The sequence below is a fragment of the Labrus bergylta genome, chromosome 16 (genome assembly GCF_963930695.1).
Source record: "Labrus bergylta chromosome 16, fLabBer1.1, whole genome shotgun sequence".
Classification (NCBI taxonomy): Eukaryota; Metazoa; Chordata; class Actinopteri; order Labriformes; family Labridae; genus Labrus; species Labrus bergylta.
In genome coordinates this window covers 22,877,244-22,890,710 of record NC_089210.1, presented here as the reverse complement: position 1 = coordinate 22,890,710, position 13,467 = coordinate 22,877,244, and positions in this window count along the sequence as shown.

Here is a 13,467-nt window from a genome sequence, read left to right as displayed (position 1 = left end):
CATACCAAGCTATGAACATGTTTAATTCGGTTTGAATGTTTGGCACATGGGGCCTATTAGAATCTTCTCACTTTTGGAGCCAGCCCCATGTGGCCTCTCTAATGACTGCAGTTTTTGGCACTACTACTTTGTCTTAATTTGTCAGCCTTTGAGGAGATTACAATACAGACTGAAATGGATACAGATGCCACTTTATGACTTACAAAAGCAAACCAGACAATCAGGAATAACTGAATGACTGATTATTTCTGTCTGGTTATTTAAAATGCCTGAGACCGCTGCCAGAGGGTAGGTGTCAGATATAGTGATTAACAGCACACCAGGACCCAGTCCGGCTTGAAGGCTACTTTCCTGCATGGCATTCCCTACAACCTCTCTCCCTGATTTCCGACTCTATACACTGTACTGTCTTTAAAATAAAGGCATAAAAAGCCAAAAATAAAACATTTTAAAGAACTCCTCATTGAGTACAGGGCAAAAAAATAAGAGTCTACAGTGGGCACCAAAAGCCAACAAAAACAGAGAGTTCCTCACAGGATCTTCAAGGTTCCCACCTGGTTATTTCCCTTCATTCACTTTCAAACAATCTCTAGCACTTTAAAAGCAAAATATGCATTCAATTTCAAGTCTTCATTTTCAGCCCAGCAAAAAACACATTGTGCAATGTGACATAAGACATATCATTTTGTAAGCCAGACCCTTTGTAAAACAAACAAACTCATCACATTGCTGAACTTCCAGCAGGTGTCAGGAAAAAAAGATAATTTAGTTAGTGAAGCAATTAGCTATTTGAGTCAGTAAGAGGAGTTCCTGCTGATGCATCGGAAGGATAGACGACAAAATTAAGCAGCAGAATCAGAATCAGCTTTATTGGCCATGTATGCTTACACACACACAGAATGTGTCTTCAGTAACTGTGCTCTCAATGTACAAAGTTAAATATTAATATATACAAGGCTAAAAGGCTAGGCTAAAAGATTAGCATTTCAGCTTACTAAATTCTCTGCAGTCTTCAGGCACACATGGGGGTTTAATAGTCTATCTTATGTTTGGAAGCATGGTAAGAGTAGAAGGTGCAGGGGTAATTTCTTTCACCTCACAAAATGTGATGTTTGGCCTCAGTGGAACTGTAAATCTAAAATGACAAGAGAAATAGAAAAGTGTCACCATATGAACGCAGAGGCTTTGTTTATACCTGAGTGTTGTGTCTACGATTATAACTCCTGAGAGGGGGGATTTTGCCAGACACTACATGGTTGGTCACAGACATCCAAGAGAGGTGGTCCATGCCAGTGACAGCTCATTCAAGCAGAGCCCACCTGAGAAATTGGTGCCGACCCCTGCCTCCCTCTGTGAGACACATTATCTATCATCACCAAGCTCTGAAAAGAAGAGTGAAAACCAATTTTGCTTTCATGGGATTATAGAGCAGCACACAACGCAGCCATGAGCTCCATTAATCAGCTGTGATCTCACTGCAGTTATAAATGGAAAAGTTGTGCCTGTTAGTGTTCTCTTGAGAGAGATAGTTTCATCTATAGATTGCAGATGAAAAGATATCATATCTGAGAATGGATGTCTACCTGGAGAATAATATTCATTTGTTGTGGCACATCTTGTTCAAGTTGCTATCTGGATATTGCATGATCTGAGTATGTGTATTCTAAGGTATCAGACAGAGTGTCCTGTGTTACATCATCTCTAAATATCCAGGTGTGATGGAAGTAAGCCTTTTCTTTAGATATAATTTTTCAATTTTATGGGGGAGTTAGCATAATGTCCACATTCCACATTTACAAAAGACAAATGACACCAAACCTTCCAGTTCATCAAACCATGTACAGATGTAAAGCAAGGATCGCTTCATGTGCAAAATGTTAGTTGATGATAGTCTTTAAAAAGGGCTACATGTAGACTAGGGCTGGGTGCAAGTCCTCAAGGATTCAGGTACTTGTTGTTGACGTTATTATCCAAGTAACTTTTCATTATGTCGTGCACCAGATGAGCTGCTATAGTTCAATTCATAAAGCTTTACATGTGTAACTGAGCTTTCTGGGTTTGCCTAACGGAATATACTTAGTGATAAAATAATAAACAGTACACAGAGGTGTAACTTCTCCTACTACGGCTCCAGCTTTATTCAGTGGGCGCAGTGAGCCGGATTACAGCACCAACAACTGCTTTACCGCAAATCTCCAGATGTTCAGCCAGCTTAAAGCAATGGGAGAAACCAGCTGATAGACAACAGGCGGTCTCACTTCACAGCATTTGTAAACCCTGTTAGCACACGTCGTTGTAATGATACCAGAGTAGAAGAAGATTAGCCGTATGTTCAGTGAAGCTACTAACGAAATAACTGACTGCAGAAATGCAGCTACGAGAGCGGAAAAGATGCAGCAGGAGTGTGAAAAACAGCAAAGTGTCTACTAAAGACTTGTGGACAGCTCTCACCCCAGAGTCATGTTACCATCATTCCTCATTTCATTCAGAACTTAGAAATGAACCCTGTCGTCCTACAGAAAAACAGTATTGATGAGCGACACATCGCAGGAAACATTGCATACCTCCGGGAAGTCTGTGTTTTTTTTTGTGGTAAAAGATATCAAACCAGCGAGTACCCAAGTTCGTCAAAAGGTAATGTGAGTATTAGAGCATTTAGATTAATGTCCATGCATTGTACCTATGCAATACCTGAATTTTAAACTTTAGTGGAACACTGATAAAACTCAAACCATATCAAGACCATTTTATTTAAAAAGTGCTTAAGAAATTTTGAGAACAACTGACTGTAATATGAAAAGTTGCATCATTACAGGCTATTTGCTCAGGGACATCAACTTTACAAAAAAAAGAAAAAGAAATCTACCCGCAAATAACTAGCTTGCAGTGATTTACAGAAACACATTTTTTCATTTTTTTATTTAAGCTTTGACAATGTTGAACATGTGACACATACCATTCATATGGCAGATGTGTGTGTCTGTGCACTGGGTACAGCTGCAGTGCTTGTGTTTAGGAGCTATATCTTCAGGTTTTGGAGCGAACACAGGGCTCTCTAGCGGAGTTTGTTTGACTAACTTTGCAGCTACAGACTAGAACAGGCTGTTTTGGTATTCACCACCTATTTTTCTTCAGCAGTAGTTAAGGCAGATGGTGTGTGTTGCTCAGGCGGCCGTATTGAATTTTGCTGTTTAAGGTCATGTAGAGGCATCAGTATTAATTTCTGTCTGTTTCATAACCAGCTTAAGACTCTTAACATGAGCTTTAGTGGTGTAATGGATATAATCTTGAAGGGAAGAAAACATAGACAAAGGTGCATTAACATTTGCTGGTTGAACAGAGAGAAGATATATAAAATCTATGATGGATACTTTCTTCTTGCTAAAAACATTAGTCTTACTGTTTTGCAAACTATTTCCCCATCATCTTATTGATGAATGCCATTAGTTCCAATTTTCCATAGCTTCCAAAACCCAAATTCACAACACCTCAAGACTTGTGTGTTAACAGAAAGTGAAAAAAGTTATTGCTGGGTCTTCTCTCTAACCAGGCATTAATTCTTGATGTCGGACAGTGTCACATCTAGTAAGTTCACAGAACGCTCTCTGTAGGCTGGCATGAAAAGCAGCTGAAAGCCGGTCCTTAAAATGTTCCAAGGAGAAGAGAAAATGTTGAGTATTTGCAGGAGAAATGATTTGATGGACCAACATGCAGTGCTCTATGCTTTCGCTAACCCTGAAGACAAACTGCAATAAAGATTTTGAGATGCTAACCCACATACATCTAAAGGTTGTGAGAGGGCTGCCAGGCACACTGACAGTGATCCTACAGTCTCAAAATAGTATTGAGTATTCAAAGGCCTAATTTACATCTTAATTAGTGTGTTCCATTGGAAATAAAACATGTGTATGCATACCCAAAAGGAAAATTACATTTACATGAGACTCAAAGGAAAAACACAACATGCCGCCTGAAATAGAAATATGGAGTCCATAAGGCTCCAAAGAGCACATATAAACATTGATTTCCAGTCTCTTTCGATGTTCTGGTCCCCTGTGTGTTAACTTACTCATAAAATCCATGTCTGAATGCTTTGAGACTGAATGTGACAACAGCAATTCAGTGCCAGTGATAGTTTACAGCAAGAAGAATAAAAAAAGAGTTTCAGATTGAAGCAGAGAGCTTAAAGAAGTGTTGTGACCTGCAGCAGCATAATCAATCTCACTTAAAAGCCTCGAAATGAGCAGTTCCTTAGCTCTGCTGCACAAACAACAAAGAAAGTGAGCGCTGACTGATTTGCATTCCAGAGACAGGAATGCAACACACCTCTGAGAGCTACTGCCAAACCAGGAACTGACCAGAGCTGTCAAAACTAAACTCTCCTCCCTGCTAGTTGTTATTGGGGTGTTAACTTGTCAACATTTTAGATACTTTGATACCGTTCCACAAAGGGCTGGGCAATTAATGGAGTTTCAATTACAATATCAGCTTCCTATGATGATGAAAAGAAGATAATCAAGATTAACTTGCCTGCACTGTTTGTAATTAAAACTAGAAATTAGGCAGTATTGGGGGTTTAAAGGTCTTGTCATTATCATTTGAATATTACTAGAATCATATTTCAGTCAAAAACACTAGGGGTTGCTATATAGGAGATGGAGCTGTGAAACACTGTTAACTGTTGTTCCCAATTTTTTTCTGTCAGGCCCCTCTTTTGCAGATGGAAATAATTTTTAAGTCCCCCCTCACAGTAACCATCGACACATTAAAAATACACTAAACACACTGTCATAGTACTTTCACACATGCAGCTCCCCCTGTAAAATGCCAAATTTTCAAGAGTAGCTGTATGTGTGAATTCATCACAAGCGAGTGGGAGGGGGTGGTGACATTTATATCCTTCGATCGGTGCACAACAATAGACTGTATGCACACAACTGAACACTTACAAATATGTTTCCTTTAACTATGAGGATATTTAACTGTGTAAAAGATGACCACATGTATAGATCAATGCTTACGTCTTATCATGGCTTATATAGTGCTTTCACATTCTACAAAACTCATCAGGGTGAGCTGCAGGTGTGAACACAGACAGCCAACTTTCCCACTCTGACTTAACCTGGACTTTTCCTGTCAGAACCCTTGAAATTTTCCATGTGAAGTCAGTGCTACAGATCTTCTGACGTCTGGGGTGCAGCTGTGAGACTTCCACTCTTGGTTTATTTTCAATGTCCAGCTTCAATCTGTATCTTTTTGATGATTGAGGCAACTGCCAAAAAAAAAAGAAAACCTCTCTCACTCAGGTAGTATCTGTCAAAAGGAAGGAGTGTGGCTGTTGCTATTCTATATCCAGAAAATATTGTTAAACTCCCCCTCTCTGGTTATGTTTCACTGAATTTATGACACCACAGGAAACATTCATTTAGCTAATTAGCTATTGAGCAGCTATCACAGCACAGAATACCCAGGGGTATAATTCTGTGCTTCCTCTGGCGCTCCAACTGCTGCAGTATCATCTCAGCTTTACCTACAAGTTTAATCATGAACTCATCTTTAATGCAGTTGCGGATAAGGCGGAGAGCAATCAAAAACATTAACCAATTTAAAACTGATCTACCGCTTCTGTTTTTACAGATCCTGATTGCATCAATTTAAAGTAATAACCAGAATAGCTATAGAGCATAACCAACAAAACACAAGTGGCCATAAGGTCATTTTAAGATACTTGCAGAAATAACTTAAAAACATGCACACACAAAACTATAATGGAGCTGTATTTCTATGATGTCTTTGTAGAGGGCAGAAATGTTCAAAAGGCTTCTGCAGTGTTTAGAAATGTTGTACATGGTCCAACTACTATATTTTCAATCCATGTTTTGTGTTTTTTTTTGCTAAATCTGCAACATACAAATATTTCGATTTTCTAATACACAGTGTGTCTACCTCTATCAATTGCTTTAATAAAACGGGGATGATTTGGCTGTTATAAGAGCGTAGACATGCTTTGTCCACTTTGATTACAACCTGCTGATTCACATAGGAAGCTGTTAGAAAGGTAAACCGTTCATTGTCTCGCCTGAGGTTCATGAGAGTTGAGGGATGTGTCCTAAATACGTCAGAGTCAAAGGCAGCAGCCTTTTAATCAAAACTCCATTTCCCTGCAGGAATTCAGGGATGTGCAAATGAACAGCCACAAAAAGAAAATGTCATAACACAAGACGCACAAAGATGAATATCATATCACCTTGTGTTAGAATGACAATCACTACAACTATACTTCATATTGTTTTGCAACTCTCTGGCAACAAAGAGCATCCCAAAAACATAAAATAGAGAGCAAGATTTTAACAGAAACATAATAATGAGTTCTCTTACAACAAGCTAGTTCTAGAGATTTCAGCTGCATCTGCCATCAGACATCACAGAGAAGAATCAGTTGTTAAAATGTGACTAGAGAAGTAATTTGGTCAAATGATGGAGAAAAGGTGGCTATAGTAGTAGATGCACAGAGATGGGCTAAATCTAAAACTCTAAATGAATCAAGGTAGTGGACTTGTTTAGACCTCTTTCCTCAACCGAGAATAGTCTTACAATTCATAACATGGCACACAGAACTGATTAGTTTTCAGAAATTGGTCGGGATAAAATATAGATATGGCAATAAATATCGTCATCCTGATTATGTGTGATACAATTATTGTGTCCCTGCTGCCAAGTATCGATAGTTTAGTCTATGCAGATTCCCACGAGAATTTGACTCACTCAGTCATGACTTCATGATTCCTCACAGTGGCCCTTATGACGTGAGAGAGGAAACATGAACGGAAATTAAATGGCAAAAGAAGAAATTGACTGAATAAAGAAGAAGACATCGGTGAAAAGAGGTTAAAAGACAAAGGGTGCGTTCAAATTTTCATTTTTGCTTAGGAAGGTTCCTAACTGAGTGAAATGACTCAGAAGCATTTAAGTGGCTATGGCTATCGCATGATAAGAGCCGTTCAAATTCTCTAAAAGCTAAGGAAAGGTGGGTCAATGCTTCCTTTATAACCTCCTTTAGCATAGGATACACTGGACCATCCTTTACAAAAGGAGATGAGATATGCCGCCCCACAATTCCTTTCGGCCGCAACATTTAAAACATTATGTGTAGGCTATATCTTACAGAAATGTAACAATTAATTTCATACAATCATATTTATGTTGATGTTGATTTCTGAGTGGACAGGAAGCTGATGGTTTCACTTTTGTTACTCGTAGCCTGGTAGTCTATATTGCTTTTATTTCAATCCCAACCTTGTGGTTATTAGGATTATTTCACCGGCAAGAAGGCACAGGGGAAAGATTTTTAGATGCGCTTTTAGTAGTCCATTTTCAGAACATTGTAGTTTCAACACAGCCGACCCACGTCATTAACCTCCACTGGCTTATCACATTTAATGACGTCGCCTAGTGGAAATGTGGTCGGATTGTCAGAGCAACGAGATCGCCTTTTCCTAAGTCCTTTATGAATTCTCCTAACATCTTTCCTTAACCTCATGACGTTTTCCCCGGGGTTAAGGTAAAGTGGATAATGAAAGGAGATAGGAGGGACAATTCGAACGCACCCAAAGCATGATAATAGGTGAAACTGACACCTAGTGTTTAGAATGAGTACTGCAGTCCTAATTCAAAACATTGAAGAGAGCCCTCTCCCTCCTCTCTAGAGTTCATGTTCACACGGGTTGCCATGTGATGGACACTGAAGCTTCAGTGTTTATCCAGCTCTGCATCGGTCCAGAAACCTTTCTGCATGCTAACCTTTCTCCATTTTCCAAAACAATCTCCAATATTTATCCTAATTCTACCACATTTCTGGATGTGGAGCATCGAAAATAGAAAATGGCTTTTCAGGTCAGGTAGAATCAGTTTGCTTTCTCCGCTTCCAGCGCTGCAACACCTGTTGGTTTGCTGTTTGCCTGGAAAAACCGAGGGGAGTCCAAAATAACCGTGTGTGTGCTTTAAAACTGCCTACCATCTCTGGTCAAAACCAATCCAGAACATTCAGGACCAGAATCTAAACTTAGGAGGAGGACATACTGGCTGCTGCATTGTTGTCAGAGAAGCCAGCACTTCAACATAATGTCTGATCATATAGTAAGGTCATTTTATGATTTAATCAGTATTTCAGTAGATAGCTTAGATATTGGATCTTTGATAAAAAAAAAACGTGAAGAATAACAACAAGGCAGAAAAAGTGCTAAAAAATATAAATATTTCATTTGAGATATAGATGTGTGTAAGAATTGTTTCAAGAGCAGGTTGGAAAAGCAGAGTTATAAGGATAAAATTTGTTTCACACAAGACTACAATGAGACACATTTATTAGTCCTCGCCTTTTTAACAGAAAGGTTTGAAAAAAAACAAAAAAAAACGGACAGGTCAACATCGGCTAGAATCATAACAACAATGTCTCCTAGGAGCGAGTGTTAGTCTCAGCAGTCTTTATCACAGCAGCCAGACTCATTTTATGTAAATAAACAGGAATGTGTAAAGAGAACACACAGAGCAGACTGTGCCAGTGGGCTGAGGCGTGTGACTGAGACTGTGTTTCTTGATAAGAGTAACAATGACAGAGAGGCAGAATTGTTAGATGTGGTTTGTGTACTGATACCACTGGAGAAACTGCAAATTGATGGGAAGAATTAGAATGTCTGGAAAACATTAGCAGCAGGGTAAAACTTACAAACTTATAAAGTTATACTGTTTGAAACAAGTGTGCAAATTTCACCAAGCTTCAAGTTCAGTATAGGGTTGTTACGTATAGTATGTGGATACTTGTTTTCAATACCAGGGCAACAAAAGTTCAAGGCCTAGGTACATAATATTTGGTCGATTCTTGTTGTAAAAATTTCAGGAAAACTTCTGCTGACTCTAAAATGTAAATTCGGTACAGACACAATGATCATGAGCTTTTGTTAGTGACCAAAAAGGTTGCGGATACAAGCCGCCGGCATGAGTGACCTCCAGAGATTGGCTGGGCTCAGACTAAGAGATAGGGTGAGGAGCTCGGAGTAGAGCTACTCCTTTGCATCGTAAGGAGCCAATTCAGGTGTTCCAGGCATTTGATTAGGAAGCCTCCCGGACATCTCCCTTTGGAGATTTTCCAGGCATGCCCTACAGGGAGGCTACACCAGGGTAGACCCAGAACTCGCTGGAGGGATTGTACTGTATATCCCATCGTGGCCTGGGAATGCCTTGGAATCCCCCAGGAAGAGCTGGAAACGTTTTTCATGAGTGAATTTCTGTAGTTCTTGCAAATTCAGATCATTAAAATGACAGTGATTGTATAGTTCTTCATCAAAACATATGGTTATAATGTACATTTAGATTCTCTTCGTTTAGCATACATAACTGGGCTTGACATGAACTGTTTAAGTCTTGTGTAACGCTTCTTCTCGACATCTTTGCTTTAATAATGGAATATCTATTATTTCTTTGAATTGTTTTCTCTCTTTCTATTTATATTTTGTTTGGATACACCTGGATTTCATCATGTTTCATCAGCTTCAGAAAGACTGAACACTAAAGGCATCTTGAGGGTCGGTTTTACTGCAGAATTGTTGTTCTGATGCAACTGAGTGTACATGTAACTGTAGGTAATGTGCAACAACATTCAGACTTCAATAAAAAGCATTTCAAGATGAACAGAGCCTGCCTCTTCCTCTCTTTATGTAAAAGGGCCCATTTAAGGCTCTTATGCTTTTAGTGATCCTGAAGATTGCGTTCTTTCATTCATTCCACTGGCTCTATTCTCAATTGTGAGGTCATCTTTCTGCTTTCATCATCTGAGATGTTGGCCTAATAGTTTGTGTTTTTGGCCCATTGGTCAGAAGAAATTTGCAATTTAAAAGGGGCCATCTTCAACTTTGAAAAATTAACACTACAGTACCATTTATCTATTTTTATTGAAAATGTATAAACTGTCATATGTCTGCTGTTGACACTCTTGAAGAGAGCAAATATTGTTTTTTTCTATGTTTTTTTCTTACTGTACATAAATAATTTTCATAGTTTTACATTTCAATGTAACTGTTACATAACGTTGTCTTTCTGAGAACACTTAATAATACAAATATATAACGTATGAAAAAAGGTACTGAATTTAATCCTTGACAACTTTTCCCTCTCAAACTGTGTCTTTGTGCCAGTGGGTCGGTGATGTCACACCCATTCAAAAAAGAAATTAGAGAGGATGTGTGAGAATGACATAGATGATTAACATTCTGATGAATATTTAGCCCCAGAGGGGAGAGTGTCATTACTTTGAAGTGAACAGAAAAATTATACAAAGTGATTCACTGTTCAGAAGTATATCATGAAGTAGATGGAAGGTGCCCTGACCAACAACCCCCGGGATATATATCATCTTCAGAGGCAGGAAAACTTCTTCATTTATGGTAGCATACACCAGACATAATGAAATTAACAAAACCTAAGTTATCGTCACACAAAAAAGGACATATGGCTTTCATATATCTAATTAATATTCATCCCAAATTAATCTGAAATGTAGAACAATTTAGAGCCACTGGAGCACATAATACCTTTGTTCTGTGATAACATATTGCAGTAATACCTTTTAGCACACCTGGTTAATGGCTTTCTCTCACAGCAGAATCATTGAAAAAATGCCAAAAGCATCAGCAATATTCAACTGAATATTTGGCCCCAGCCTCCAGCTACTAATTGTTTGTCAATTTACCACAGCAGGATGTATAATCAATGCTTTCAATTCCAGGCCTGGACCAGAGAGGTGCTCGCTCATGCCTCAGTAATTAGAAAGTAAATAAAGACCTGAGCTTGGAGCTCTGCTCCTGCATTCTATCACCACTATCAGATGAATTAACACAGAACTAATCAACCCAGGGAGCTATCAAGACTTCACTCTGGACATCATTCAGCGCCAATATACTGGCATGCTTGTTGCACTCTGGGAGGGAACTGATAATGATCACTAATACCTGAAGTGTAATTTTGTTTGTGTTATAAATACGCCCAACATCCCATGAAGTTAAATGAGAACACAACTGTAGTTTAAATGTCAATGTCCAAATGCCACAGCAACTTTTTTAGATTACCTGTTTTGTATTTCACACAAAATCACCTTAATGTTCATTGATCGTTCCTTGTGGCAAGATAACTTCTCTCTTCTCAATGTGCTACATTTTCCCTGTGAGCTTTTCACCTGCTCTCTCAAACCGTCTGTCGACTCACACAGCAGGAGAAACCGTCCCTGACTGACATCATTGTCCCTCTCTTTGACAGTAAGATATGTTCATAACAACCCAGTCATTGGGTTACCAGTATACCACAATGAATGTAACCATGACCATGCACCGACACAGGCAACATGCAGTCAGCGTAAACGATAAGGGGGGACTGCATCTAATTTAAAACATTCTCATGGTGCACAGGTAAAGAACATAATGAATGTTATTTTCAAAGCATCTACCTTCAATATATTATCGTAATCAGCCATAACTCCAATGTGTGACTAATTCTAAAACATTCCAGAAATAATAAATATTGTTGGCTCAAAAACGTACATATTCAACATTTCTGGGATTTACAGAAATGTTCAAAATCAACGTTCCCCTCTGGCGACTGTGTTTGTTAATTATTCAGCCCTTATTTTGTTGTTTTTTGCATGGGTACTGCAAAGCAAATTATTCCTCCCTTTTTTTTCTAAACAAGTATCTACTGGCAATACTGTGCACAGGTACTTTGATGCCCCTGTACTGCTAATGGAATAAGTAGCTTTGCTGGAGAACAGAAGTTGGGCTTTGATGCAACTAACCTTTTATACACCACTTCTTAAATAGGCACAGAATCATGGGTGTCCTCTTTACTGGGATCTTAAATTAAAACATGCTGATCTTCATATCAGTCATGCAGGGGAAATAACTAGTTTTCCATCATATTCTATCACTTGAATCAATTTAACAAGGATCTACAGGTCAGGCATAAATAGAAGCTGCTTGTTAAAATACTCCACACACTTCAAATGAAGCCTGACCTTCTGTCTGCTCATTTACATGAAGGCTTTTCTCTCCTCCTCACTACATCATCACCACCATCCTCATCTTTTCTAACAGGAGTGACAGAGGCTTCTTAGAGGGACTGAAAACTTTGCTTCTAATTTTAGTAACTTCAGCACTCCTGCTGAGTCTATGACTTGTGTGAGGGACCTTTATTGTTTTCTGCCAAAGAGTTTGCAGTGACAGCTGAGTAGCTGATTCTACAGCTCAGGGTTTCAGTTGAATTTTTCTGACATCATCAGATATCATGAAAAAGTCACTGCAAATTTTGTGAACTGGCACACAGACGATCAATGATAACTTCAAGCAGAAATGCAAGTACAAGCAATCCAGACCCGTTTGTTTTGACAATGTTAAGCTCAAATGGTAATCCCATCAATATGACACATTTATCCTCCATATGATACGATATGTATCATATGTGTATTAAACGGTGGCTTATGATTATCATATTGCTACATGGAGGGCAGCCTTTCACATTAAAACAAATGTCATCCCCTTGAAGACTAGCTCATGCACCTTTATTGACCAAGCTAATAAGCTCATGCTAGATAACAAACACTAATTTGCTTAGAAATCAATACTAGCCATGAGGATCTATCTGAGTGTGTAACGACGTCAATAGTAGTGTCCCCCAAGGCAGCATTTATTTCCATTTGATTATGACAAGAAAATTACATAAAATAAAAGCAATGCAAATGAAAAACTGTGTTATATTTCTGTTTCTGTCATTAAATTGATTGTATTTTGCATTAAATCTTCTGTTAGAAATCAACAGTAAAGATTGCAGCAGGCCTCAAAAGGCAGACACATCAACTCAACACATCCATCAGAGTGCAGCTTTGCAGACAGTTGAACACCCCAAACAAGTGTCATCATACTGACTGATGCCTCCAGCATTTTCTTTGTGCCCTGATTGAGGCGCAAAGAACACATTTCCAAAGCTAGCTTTCAGCTTGTTCTTTTGCAGATGCCAAAAGATTTAAATTTCAAGTGCAGTCAAGGGTTTAGGAATAGCCTACAGTAAACAAAAAAAACACATAAAACATTAAAACTCTGAAAAGTGTGAATACAGCAACTGAGTAACAGTTGCAAATCAAGACACACACACACACACACACACACACACACACACACACTTTTGTGGGCAATTACATGCAACTGCAATTACACTGTAACAATATTATAACATTAAAAGGCCATGCCAGTATGAAAACACTGATAGTGATCTTACCTGATAAGCAGATTAGACTAGGACTGAAGGACGCAGGTGAGCTGTTGAAAAAACATATACATGACAATCAGAGGCCCCAAGGAAATATCAACAGAGACATATGGCAGACAAAGTTGTTTAGAACAAAAACAACAACAACAACAACAACAACAA